The sequence below is a fragment of the Protobothrops mucrosquamatus genome, unplaced genomic scaffold (assembly GCF_001527695.2).
Source record: "Protobothrops mucrosquamatus isolate PMUCROS unplaced genomic scaffold, P.Mucros_1.0 scaffold3880, whole genome shotgun sequence".
Classification (NCBI taxonomy): domain Eukaryota; kingdom Metazoa; phylum Chordata; class Lepidosauria; order Squamata; family Viperidae; genus Protobothrops; species Protobothrops mucrosquamatus.
In genome coordinates this window covers 8110-21188 of record NW_015389829.1, presented here as the reverse complement: position 1 = coordinate 21188, position 13079 = coordinate 8110, and the positions used below count along the sequence as shown (strand labels likewise).

General features: G+C 46.0%; 1 pseudogene; it reads right to left on the bottom strand.

The window, feature by feature from the left end:
* The window catches only part of LOC107298324, a 72954-nt pseudogene extending 60783 nt beyond the window's left edge, over window positions 1–12171 (bottom strand).
* Window positions 12172–13079: the final 908 nt, after the last annotated feature.

Here is a 13079-nt window from a genome sequence, read left to right as displayed (position 1 = left end):
GACTCAGCCTAAAAATTATAGGCCAATATCTTTATTGAATACGGATTATAAGATTTTTGCAAAAATCCTAGCTAATAGACTAATGCAAGTATTGAAACGGATTATTCATGTGGATCAGTCTGGATTTATAAATGGTAGATATATGAAGAATAATGTCAGACAAGTTGTAAATTTGTTGGAATATCTGGACAAAAATAATCAAATCTCGGCGGCTCTTATTTTCTTGGATGCTGAAAAGGCCTTTGACAAGCTGGACTGGCAATTTTTATTACGACTGGTGGATAGAATGAATTTTGGGGACAGATTTCTATCAGCGTTAAAGGCTATTTACCAACAACAATCAGCACAAGTGGTAGTAAACGGAGGGTTGACAGACTTAATTAAAATTGAGAAAGGTACGAGGCAAGGATGTCCATTATCACCTTTATTGTTTATATTGACTTTGGAGATTTTACTAATTCAGGTTCGTGAATCATCAATCATAAAAGGAATAACTTTGGGCAAGAATGACTATAAGCTTAGAGCTTTTGCTGATGATTTGGTTTTTACCTTATCGCAACCGATCGACTCAGCAAGAAACTTGATACAGATTTTGTTACAGTATGGGAAAGTTTCGGGATTTAAAGTAAATAATAATAAGACTAAAATATTATCTAAAATATGCTTTTGAAAGATAAAGAGACTTTAAGTAACCTAACTGGTTCTGAAATAGTGAAAAAGGTGAAATACTTGGGTGTTTATATTACTGCCTCTAATGTTAAATTGTATAAAAATAATTATGATAAGTTATGGATAAAAGTTCAAAAGGATTTAAATGAGTGGAAAAAGTTACAGTTATCATTATTGGGGAGAATTTCAGTGGTTAAAATGAATGTTCTTCCTAAGTTTCTTTTTTTGTTTCAGATGATACCTATTTTAAAAAAGGATTTAAATCTGGAAGAGTGGCAAAGAGGTGTCAATAGGTTTATTTGGCAGGGAAAAAAACCGAGGGTTAAATTTAAAATTTTGCAAGATGCACGGGAAAGAGGGGGACTTAAAGCCCCAAATTTAAAATTATATTATGACGCGGTGGTTTTAACTTGGATCAGTGATTGGATTAACTTAACTAATAGAGATATATTGATTCTTGAAGGTTGGGATTTATTTTATGGATGGCATGCTTATTTATTTTTTGATAAAAAAGTTGATCATGTTTTTAGGTCTCATATTTTAAGAATTGCACTTTTGAGAGTTTGGAAAAAGTATTATTATAAGTTAAGTTTTAAAATCCCAATGTGGGCTATTCCGGAACATGCAATACAAGGAATTACAAGGGGAGTTAAACTAGAGGGAATTGTTTATAAGGATTTACTTATTTTAAGGGGACAGGACTGGCAAATTAAATTATTGGATGAATTGAGACAAGATAATGTTCTCCAGTCCTGGTTCTTATATTGCCAGTTGGTTGAGAGATGGCGTATAGATCAAAAGTTAGGTTTAACATTGGAAGATGTGAACTTGATAAAACAGATTAAAGATCAAAGTACAGCTCATATTAGGAGAATATATAGTGTCTTGATAGAGTTTGATTCGGAAACAGAATTAGTTAAAGATTGTATGATTAAATGGGCTCAAAATATTCAAGAACCAATTATGTTAGAAACATGGGAAACAATTTGGGTAAGAAATGTCAAGTTCACTCAAGCACAGAATTTAAGGGAAAATTTTTATAAAATGTTTTATAGANAGCTTTTGATTAATTATTGTTATTTATAAATATTTTTATATATAATTTATATATATAGTTTATAGTTAAGTTGATTATTGTATATTAGAGATACAGTAAGTTTATACTTGCTTATATTATGAATGGGTTGTTTTGGTTAGACTTGGATTATTATGTGATTATTCCTGTACTCAGTTCTGGGAAGTCCGGGGGGGGGGAGGGGAGAAGGGGATTAGGGGATAGAAATTATAAAAATTGATGTATTTATATATTATAGGTAAATAATGGAAATGTATTAAAAAGAGGAGATGTTTGGCTGGTACCCCAAACTGCACTCGATGAGGTGGTTAAGAAGGGAGATGGGATGTAGGGAGGTGGAAAGGAGGAAAGAGGAGAGGTTGTGGGTTTAGGGGGAGGAAGGAAGAGGAAAGTGAATGAGGGTGGATGCAAGGAGGGGACTGCCGAGCGTCTCCGAAAACGTATTGAGTAGGATTATCTTTTTTTTTGTGTTTTAAGTAAATGCATCATATTTGTTTTATCTGTTGTTTAATTTGAAAAATTAATAAAAATTTTATAAAAAAAAAAAAAAAAAGAAGCAAACCTAGAGAGACTTGCCATAGAGAAAGAAGTAGCAGCTGCCACAGCTGAAGTTAAAGCCCTAGAAAGAGCTGTATATTCTGACAACAAATGCAGTAAACGCAGCAACATGCTTGGGCCAGAAGCTGAACTCCAAGATCCTCTGCAACGCACTTCAGAGTATGTCTATCAACACTCCAGGCCAAGCAGCAATGCCCACCTCAATGGAAAAGACAACCTTTAAGAAGCAAGCCAGAGATGCTACACAGCACCACTACAAGCCAGCAACAAGCCTCAAGCCTACAAATGAGAGAGCTCCAAGCAAAGCTGCACCTCTGATGACACACGCACACACAAGGTACCTGAGCCTGCAAATTATCCTACAGGATCAGCCTTCGTGCCAGAGCAGCATAGAGAGGACCAGCTGAAACCAGAGACTCTTAAAAGGTATGACTACACAACACTTTTTCACCATAGCAATACACAGATAATCATGCCACCATAGACTTTGCCAAGTTCTTGGCACAATGTGAGTTAGTCACAAAGGGACTTGAAAAGTTTAATGATCGTCCTGAAAGCTACAGAGCCTGGCGATCTTCTTTCCAAAATGCCACCAGAGGTTTAGATTTGTCATGTAGTGAAGAGAATAGACTTAATAGATGACCAAAGTAACAGGTATTTAGCCAGGTCAACCTTCTTTGACAGCTTTGGCATTAAAGGCCCCAGCACTTTCTATTCCTTAAAAACCTGTGCAGGAATTGTGGAGACGGTGGGGAGAAGAGCATCTGGTTACCAAATCGAGTTGATAGATGGGAAAACATGTCTGACTTTACCAACTCTTATTGAATGCAACCAGATTCCCTACCACAGATCTGAAATCCCTAGACCAGATGCAGCAATCCATCACCCACATTTGAACTGCATAGCACACCTGATACCAGAGCTTGATCCTCAGGCTTAGATAATCTTGCTCCTAGGGCAGCGGTTCTCAACCTGTGGGGTCAACCACAGGGGTCGCCTAAGACCATTGGAAAACACATATTTCCGATAGTCTTAGGAACCAAGACACCGCTCCGCATCCGTCTCCACATGGCCTCCTCCGCCATTTGCAGAGAGAGAGACAGAGAGGCACTTTCACTTCCCTTCTCTCTCTCTCTCTCAGGCGGACTTACCTCCTGCAGGGCTCCTGATTGGCCCTGCACCCGGGTGCCCCACCCCCTGGGAGAAGCGCAGCCAGGGCCTCCTGGCCTTGGAGCCGCCCGGGGAAGCCCCGGGATCCCTGCTGGGAGCGGCCCACTGGAGGCTCCACTGAGCGGGCCAGCCCTCCTGCAAGCCGCGGCCCAAGGGAGACCAGCCCCTGCGATCCCCAGCCAGCCCGACCATTGGCCCCGCTGGCTGGGAAGGCGTGCCGGAGTCTAGGCTGCTGGGAAGGAAGAAGGAGATGCAGCAATGGTAGGAGAGGAGAGCCTCCTCCTGGGGCCCGGTGCTGGCGGCGGCTTCCTTGCCCTTCTTCCTCCTCCCCTTCTTCCTCCTGCTTCCCCCCAGGTGGCTCGGGTGGGCACCGGGACAAGAGGGGTGCCTGGGGGGGAGCAGCTGGGCTGGCAGAGGGGCTGGCAGGGGCTGCGCAGCACCAGCCCCCAACACGGCTCCATCGATGGGCGGAGGGCGAGGCCGGGCAGCACGGAGTCCCGGCTGGGGTGGCTGCTTCCTTGCCCTCCTCCTCTCCTTCTTCTTCCTGCTGCCCCCCAGGCGGCTCGGGCGGACGCTGTCCCTACCGCGGCTCCATCGATGGGTGGAGGGCGAGGCCAGGCAGCGCGGAGTCCTGGCGGGGGCGGCGGCCAGGCCGGGGGCGACGGGGACCCCTGACGATGCAGCCGTGCCGCCGCCGCCACCACCGGAGCCGCTGCCTCCCATCCTGCTCCCCCTCCCCGCCCGTTCGGCTGAGGACGTGGCGGAGGCCAGGCCAGGGGCGGCGGGGACCCCCGATGATGCTGCCATAAGAGAGAGAGAGAGAAAGAGAGAGAGGAAAGAGAGAGAAACAGAGGAAAAGAGAGAGGAAAGAGAGAGAGAAAGAGAGAGGAAAGAGAGAGAAAGAGAAAGAGGGAGGAAACAGAGAAAGAGAGAGAGGAAAGAGAAAGAGAAAGATAGAGGAAAGAGAGAAAGAGAGAGAAAGAGAGAGAAAGAGGGGGAGAGGAAAGAGAAAAAGAGAGGAAAGAGGGAAAGAGAGAGGAAAGAGGGAGAGAGAAGAGAGAGAGAGGAAAGAGAGAGAAAGAGAAGAGAGAGAGAGGAAAGCGAGAAAGAGAGAGAGAGAAAGAGAGAGAGGAAAGAGAGAGAAAGAGGGGGAGAGGAAAGAGAAAAAGAGAGGAAAGAGTGAAAGAGAGAGGAAAGAGGGAGAGAGAAGAGAGAGAGGAAAGAGAGAAAGAGAGAAAGAGGGGGAGAGGAAAGGGAAAAAGAGAGGAAAGAGGGAAAGAGAGAGGAAAGAGGGAGAGAGAAGAGAGAGAGAGGAAAGAGAGAGAAAGAGAAGAGAGAGAGAGGAAAGCGAGAAAGAGAGAGAGAGAAAGAGAGAGAGGAAAGAGAGAGAAAGAGGGGGAGAGGAAAGAGAAAAAGAGAGGAAAGAGTGAAAGAGAGAGGAAAGGGGGAGAAAGAGAGAGAGAGGAAAGAGAGAAACAGGAAAAGAGAGAGGAGAGAAAGAGAGAGAGAGAAGAGAGAGGAAAGAGAGAAAGAGAGAAAGGGGGAGAGGAAAGAGAAAAAGAGAGGAAAGAGGGAAAGAGAGAGGAAAGAGGGAAAGAGAGAGGAAAGGGAAAGAGAACAGAGAGAGGAAAGAGAAAGAGAGGAAAGAGAGAAAGAGAGAGAGAGAAAGAGAGAGAGGAAAGAGAGAGAAAGAGGGGGAGAGGAAAGAGAAAAAGAGGAAAGAGAGAAAGAGAGAGGAAAGAGGGAGAGAGAAGAGAGAGAGGAAAGAGAGAGAAAGAAAGTGAGGAAACAGAGAAAGAGAGAGAGGAAAGAGAAAGAGAAAGAGAGGAAAGAGAGAAAGAGAGAGGACAGAGAGAAAGAGAGAAAGAGAGAGGAAAGAGAGAGAAAGAGAAAAAGAGGAAAGAGGGAAAGAGAGAGGAAAGAGGGAGAGAGAGAAGAGAGAGAGAGGAAAGAGAAAGAGAAGAGAGAGAGAGGAAAGAGAAAGAGAGGAAAGAGAGAGAGGAAAGAGAGAAAGAGAGAGAGGAAAGAGAGAGAGAAAGAGAGAAAGAGGGAGAGGAATGGCGCTTCTCCAATCAGGCTGGGCGGAGCCGGCAGAGCGGCCTTCCTGCCCCCCCTCCCCGGCCAGCTGGATGGGGTGTTGGGGGTCACCACAACATGAGGAACTGTATTAAAGGGTCACGGCATTAGGAAGGTTGAGAACCACTGTCCTAGGGAAAGATATCTTACGAGTCCACAAAGCCAGAGCTCAGATCACTGGCCCCCAGAATGCTCCATATGCTCAGAAATTAGACCTAGGATGGGTCATTATAGGAGATGTCTATTTAGAAAGCATGCACAAACCAACCTCTGTTAACAGTATGCTTGCAAGCACATTAGAGAATGGACGTCCTTCTATTTTTCAGCCATGCCACAACCACTTCCTCTTAAAGGAATTGCCATATACTACCCATTTGCCTTGTCCCTTCATAGGCTCCTTTAGTGACAACCTCACCTGTGACAGTGGCCAAGGTCATTTTGGATGCACAGTCTTTCAAAACACAAAAGATGACAATCTGGTGGCAATGTCTATTGAGGACAAACTCACTTTAGAAATGATGGAGCAGGGATTAGTCAAAGATGATACTGACAGCTGGGTTGCCCCTCTTCCCTTCAGATCACAGAGGAGACACCTACCTAACAATAAAGAACAAGCTATAGCATGCTCCTTGCCACAGTCTCCAGAGTTTATCTATGCTATTCATACCACAGAACCTGTGGAGAATACCACAGCTGAAATGATGCAGCAGCCTACAGTCACACCACAAACATCAGCAAAGGTCAAAGAGCAATTGAACCAGTCTTCTGCAGTGTCTTCCATGGTATTTGTTCAAGAGGAACCTCCATTCAGTCAGCCACAGGATGATCCTAACACATGGTGTGAGACAAATACATCAGAGACTGTTGCATCCTCAGAACAAATTGGTTTCCTTGTTTCAGAGGTGGATCCCCTCCCCTCTCAGCAAGTATGCCAAAGATTCAGTTTTATCCATCCAAACCAAATGCAAAGAAACAAAAAAGCAGTTCACAGAAGGGCAAATCCCCTGATCTACATTTACTAGTGGACATGGCTTGCAAGCAAGAGCATTTTCTAAAGGAAGAATGTTCAACATCTCAGATACCTGATGAATAGAAATTCTTCATCCAATGCAGAATTGCAGAGGGTAACTTCACAGTAGCAAAAGCAGTGATGTGCCTGTTCTGTCCCAGCCTATAGCCATCCTTGTTAAATGCACAAGGACAAAACCCCTTTTGAGAAATAGGCTGGAGACTCAGAAGAAAACAAAACCCCTTTTAATATTGGTAACAAACCTGTCAAATGGTCCAAAAACAAAAGCAACAAAACACAATCCAAATGGAGGAAATTGTCCACACGAAACACAATGCAAAACAAGGAATTAGTCACCAGCAATACCAACAGAACATGATCCCATGAAGTACTTTGCAAGGTTGCCTTCAGCAACCAGCACCGCCCACACCTTCCCTTTTTATTAAGCAGCCCCAAGGCGTGGCTTCTCAATGCCTTCTCCTCCTCCCTTGGAGTTGCCGTATTGACTCCCTCTGACCTGCTCTAGTTAACTGCCTTCTTTTACGAGCGTCTCTAATGACTTCCAGCTGTGAGTCCTCAAAGTCTGACTCATCTTCCCCATACAGCTGTGTCTCATCCTGACCACAATTGGAGGGGCCAGGCTCTTCATCAGATTGTGAGTCTTGTAACTCATCAGAGCCTCCCTCTGACTCTGATGGCTCTCCAAACCCCTCTTCCTCCTCCTCCTCTGATTCCCCAGACTCAGCTGCTGGGTCCACTGGCTGGCATGGACTCACAACACTGCCAACCTCAAAGCCAAGTCTCTGCCCAGATTCCTTCAGACTTGACTCGTGTGCCATTGCTACAAAATGGTGCTGGATATATATCAGATGACCTCAGTAATTCTAAGAGAGAGGCTAGCAATGGGATCTTATATTCCAAACTTAGATCACTGTCAAGTTCCCAGTCACATCAGAAACTGCAGTCACATCACTCTATCAACAGCCATATCAACAAAAAAGCAATGGCAGCTCATCTAATGTTTTCGTGCAATTGTTCTGGATTTATCCCTGGCACACCAACTAAATTCTTCCAGTAACATGATGCAGGGAACGGCCCCTAATTCATGCCTACTGATGTGGATCCACTTGGTACCTGTCAGCAGCTAGAAGCTAATCTTTCCTGTGGACTTTATGAGGGGACCCATATCTCATCCCTGTGACCCCATCTTACATTTGTCCTTTGATAGGGACATGTCAGTGTTGGCATTGTAGCATTCTATGTGACCAGAACATGCCACTCTTCGCTCTCAATGTACAAAGTCAAGAGCCCCTTTGCCACCACGGTTACTATTGTGTAGTGGGTTTTCTGGAGGCATTGACCAGACCGGTTTAATGCAACGCTATTTATTGCAACAAAAACAGAACTGGCTTAACTGACAGCATGACAGCTATTTATACTTGCCGCCTCTAGGTGGCGACCAATCAAATCAAATGGTGTTTTCCTGCTCAAACTTAAACTTAACTTTCCCTCCAAAACAGTTGGAGACATGTTTAAATTAAAACACATTAACTCATAATATCAATACATAACACCCATTCCCCCTGGATAAAATGACTTCTTGTGTACTTGATGTACATAGTCTTTGAGGTAGACTGGTGGGTTGCGAGTTCTGCTGGAATGCCACAAAGCTGTTTGGGTTTCCATCTCGACTTGCCGGTTGTCCGCACTGGGTAGACCTGTGCCGCTATAGTCATTTGAGTCATTTGACAGCAGAGGTGGTGCAAAAATCCTTGGTGCCTCTGCCTCGGTCAGCACAGTCTCGGCAGGTGTGGGCAATACTGGAATAGCAGCTTCGCCATGAGTGTCTACTGTCCCTTCTAATTCTGCATCTGAGCTCTGCTTTGTCTGCCGACGCTTCAACTGGTCTATGTGTTGTCGGATCACACAACCATCGTCCAGAGCCACCTCATATGGTAGTGGCCCTGACACTTTCGTAACTGTAGCAGCCACTCAAGGTGCCCCCTGCCCATAGTTCCTAGCCCAAACATGCTCACCCAACTGTAAATTCCGGGGAGGTTTGGGTTGCGCCGTTTCAGCAGCTATCCTGTCAGGGTGGAGGCGGTCTAGCTTTGTTGTGAGCCGACGTCCCCACCTTAGTTCAGCTGGGCTGCATCCCGTTGCAGTGCTTGGAGTTGTGTGCTGGCATAGAAGAAAGTTTGCCAGGTGATGGTTCCAGTCTCCCTTAGTCAGTCTTTTGAGGGATTCTTTAGTGGACCTTACCATCCGTTCAGCCTGGCCGTTAGAAGCTGGATGGAATGGAGCCAAAGTGGTGTGTTTAATCATGTTAGCATTAAGGAACAACTGGATTTCTGCTGCTGTGAATTGTGCCCCATTGTCAGACACAATAACATCCGGTAGTCCATGTGTAGCAAATAGCCGACACAGTTCCTGGATGACCCTGGCAGTAGTCATAGATTGGACAGGTACTACCTCTAACCATTTTGAATAACTGTCCACAACAATGAGGAATACCTGTCCCTGAAATGGACCCGCAAAGTCAATGTGCACGCAAGACCATGGGGCTTGCGTAGTCTCCCAGTGGTGCACTGGTGCCTGGGGCATTTCTGGATGGGTCTCTTGGCAGACCTGACAGCTCCTTACTTGAGCCTCAATGTCCTTGTCCAGACCAGGCCACCACAAGTAACTTCTTGCAAGTGCTTTCATTCTTACAATGCCTGGATGTCCCTCATGCAGAGATTCTAACACTCTGGCTTGCAATTTGGGTGGAACAATTACTCTGCTTCCCCATAGCACACAACCTTTGTGGGCTGACAGCTCATCTTTTCTGCATGCATAGTGCTGAAACTCTGGACCTGGTCTATTTTCTGGCCACCCCCTCATCACCCAGTTGAGAATGCAACTGAGTGTTCTGTCAGTGGAAGTTTCAGCGGCCACATCTCCCACGTGTAGGGGTGTCTCTGGAAGATCCTGGATTGCCAGGATGTGAGCTGCTGGGGCTGGATCTGGATCTGTGTGTGGCAGAGGCAGTCGACTGAGTACATCAGCATGGCCCATTTCCTTGCCGGGCTTATGGACTAGCCTGTATGAATAGGCAGCCATAAAGATTGACCAACGTAGCATCCTTGGTGACAGGATCTGCGGAGTTTGCTTGTTAGCCATAAAAAGGCCAAGCAGCGGCTTGTGATCTGTAAAAACTGTAAAGGGTCACCCATATAAGAAGTCATGGAACTTCTTAATTCCTGCAACAATAGCGAGAGCTTCTTTGTCAATTTGAACATAGTTTCTCTCTGCTGGTGATAATGTCCTAGAGTAGTAAGCAATAGGGGCTTCATGACCATCTGGCATCTGATGGCTTAACACTGCCCCAATGCCATACGGCGAGGCATCACAAGCTAATGTCACTGGCAGTTCCTCGTTAAAGTGAGCTAACACGGAGCCCGAAGATAGCAGTGATTTTACTGCTCTGAATGCCTTGTCGTGATTGTTTGTCTACACCCAATTTGACATTTGTCCTTTTTTAACTTTAGCCCTGCCTCACGGAACCTTTGAAGCACTGCCCTGAGACGTTCAGCTAGGACTGCTGCTGATTCTCCTGCAATCAGGACGTCATCAAAATAGGGGGAGACGCCAGGTATATTTTTCAGTGTCCGTTCCATAACGCTTTGGAACAAACCGGGGGCTACACTTACCCCAAACTGCAGGCGGCGTACTCGGAATGCCCCTCTGTGGGTGACGGTTGTCTGTGCTTCTGCGGTGGCATCGTCAACTGGCAGCTGTTGGTATGCTTGTGCGAGGTCTAGTTTGGCAAACAGGCGACCTCCTTGGAGCGAGGCGAGAATGTGGCTTACCACTGGAACTGGGTAAGCGTGTTGCTGAAGTGCCTTGTTGATTGTGCACTTGTAGTCCGCACAGATGCGGACGTCCCCATTAGGCTTCACTGGGGTTACTATGGGAGTCTCCCACATGCTACTGTCCACGGGTTGAAGTACTCCCTGTTGCACTAGTTTGTCCAACTCCGCATCAATCTTCGGCTTTAAAGTGAAGGGCACTCTGCGCAGTTTAATTCTAATTGGAGTGACTGTCGGGTCAAGATTTAGGGAGATGGGTGCCCCTCTGTATTGTCCTAGGTCAGAACTGAACACATCAGCATACTCTTGGCACACTGCTGCCAGGTCAGCTGCTTGTGTGCGATGGATGCCCGTTACACAAATGCCCAGGGCTTCGAACCAATCCAATCCGATGAGACTGGCACGCTGTCCAACGACTACCACACTGAGGGGACCCTCAAACTCTTTGAATTTGACCCTTACAGTGGCTTCACCCCTAATAGACACATGGCAATTTTGAAAATCAGTCAGAATGAGGCTTGACAGTTTGATTTGAACTCGCCTCTTGCTTTGTCTACAAATATACTCAAAAGTCTTGTATGAAGTAATGGATAGAGTTGACCCGGTGTCTAGCTCCATAGAACATGAGACCCCTTGAAGTTTGACTTGAAGTCTCAACTTCTCTTTGAGGGGGTGTTGGGCTCCTGTCTGCTGAATACTTCTCCTCCCTGAACAGTATCCAACCCTGTTCTGTCCCGGGACCCATCTACCTTTCTGAGGTACGTCTGCAAGGCTAGATTCTTTCTGGTGACCTCCACAGACCCTGGCGATGTGGCCTTGCTTCCTGCAGGCACGGCACATGGCTGTGCGAAACCTGCATTCAGTTCTTTTATGTTGCCCTCCACAGCTAGCGCAGTTTAGAGGAAGGATTGCTTGTTCTGTTGCACGATGCCGTCTAATTGGCTCTTTCTGCAGCTGGTTGATCTCATCGATTTCTTCTGGTTCACTCAGTCTCTCAGTGGTCTCCTGATGTATTGCTGCGGGGCTGAAATGTGTTTTCTGAGGCCGGAGAGCCTTCACTGCTCTGCCGGCAGCCTCGTCTGCCATGACTTCCTTCAGAGCGTCTTGGAAGGTCAGATTCTCCTTTGCAAATAGGCGCTGTTGTAACTCTCTGTTCAACAGTCCACACACGAGTCTGTCTCTTAGATGATCTTCCAAGTCAGGGAACTCACAGTTGCGTGAAGCTTGATGAAGTGCTGATTCACCTGACTTCTGTTCCCGTTGTTCGAATGTGTGACGCCAAGCGATTACGGACAGCTTTGGCTCGAAGTGTTCTTTTAGCCTCCTCTTTAAGTCTGATTCGATGCTTGCTGGGCACTACCAGATTCTTGGCAATGTCGAATGTAGCCTGTCCACACGTGCAGAGTAGAGTAGCCGCTTTCAAGCCATCTTCTCTAACCTGGTTGGCCCACAGATAATTATCCCCCCTGGAGATGTAAGAACTCCACTGTTCTGGGTGAGAGATATCAAATTCATTCAGCCTGCCCAACTTGGCCATGGTAGTATTTTAGTGAGGTCTTGGACACTGCCTCTCTTGCTGCGATAGGAGATGAACTGCCTAGATCCTGGGGATGGATCCCTCAGGACGCTGTGCCTCCAGTGTGGCTTACTGGCAGGCAGGGTAGGGACGTGGTCCCACCAGGGATCTGGTGCCTGGTCTAATACCCAGTGACTTCAACTCTAGTAGGCATCATTCCTTTCCTTCAGCAAGATCCCACCTTCATCGCCACTATTGTGTAGTGGGTTTTCTGGAGGCATTGACCAGACCGGTTTAATGCAACGCTATTTATTGCAACAAAAACAGAACTGGCTTAACCGACAGCATGACGGCTATTTATCCTTGCTGCCTCTAGGCGGCGACCAATCAAATCAAACGGTATTTTCCCGCTCAAACTTAAACTTAACTTTCCCTCCAAAACAGTTGGAGACACGTTTAAATTAAAACACATTAACTCATGATATCAATACATAACAGTTACCATCTGAAGACTCAAATAGTGGTATCGGTTGATACCAGGTGGGGAATTTCATGCCCGCAGCATATAATTTGTGTATATATTGTTGTTGTTCTCTGGCCCCATCTAGTGGCCGGGGCCAAATACCAATCTTTATTGTTTGGAAACTGATCCGGCCCTTTAAGATTTCCATTCTCATCGGCCCTCATTCCAAAAACAAGTGCATTCTGGGAAGCCAGACTCCATTTCCTTGAGCATTCTGAGGAAACAGAAGCACCAGGAAGAATCCAGCTTAATCTGTGACACACATTCATCTGAGGACAAAAATGCACATCCCATACACACAGCATCGATGTTTCACTGTTCTGTCCTTGCTACACGTTACTCTGTGTGCACCTTGACATGCAGCTAAACCCACCTGTCCTCCAATAAAACAGACTGTGTGCATAGATCTGGATGCTTTATTAAAGGAACAGGATGGGTGAAACTGGGAAAAATAGAAATACATACAGTAAGAACCGAAATACAAAATAAGTGGTGTTGAGTTGCTGGTGAGCATAACAATTAACAAATACAGATAAATCTACATCTCACCAGCGATACTGTGTGTATAGGATGTGGACTTTTGTCCTCTGCCTCAGATCTTTCTGGACCCTGTGGCAACATGCTGATATCCA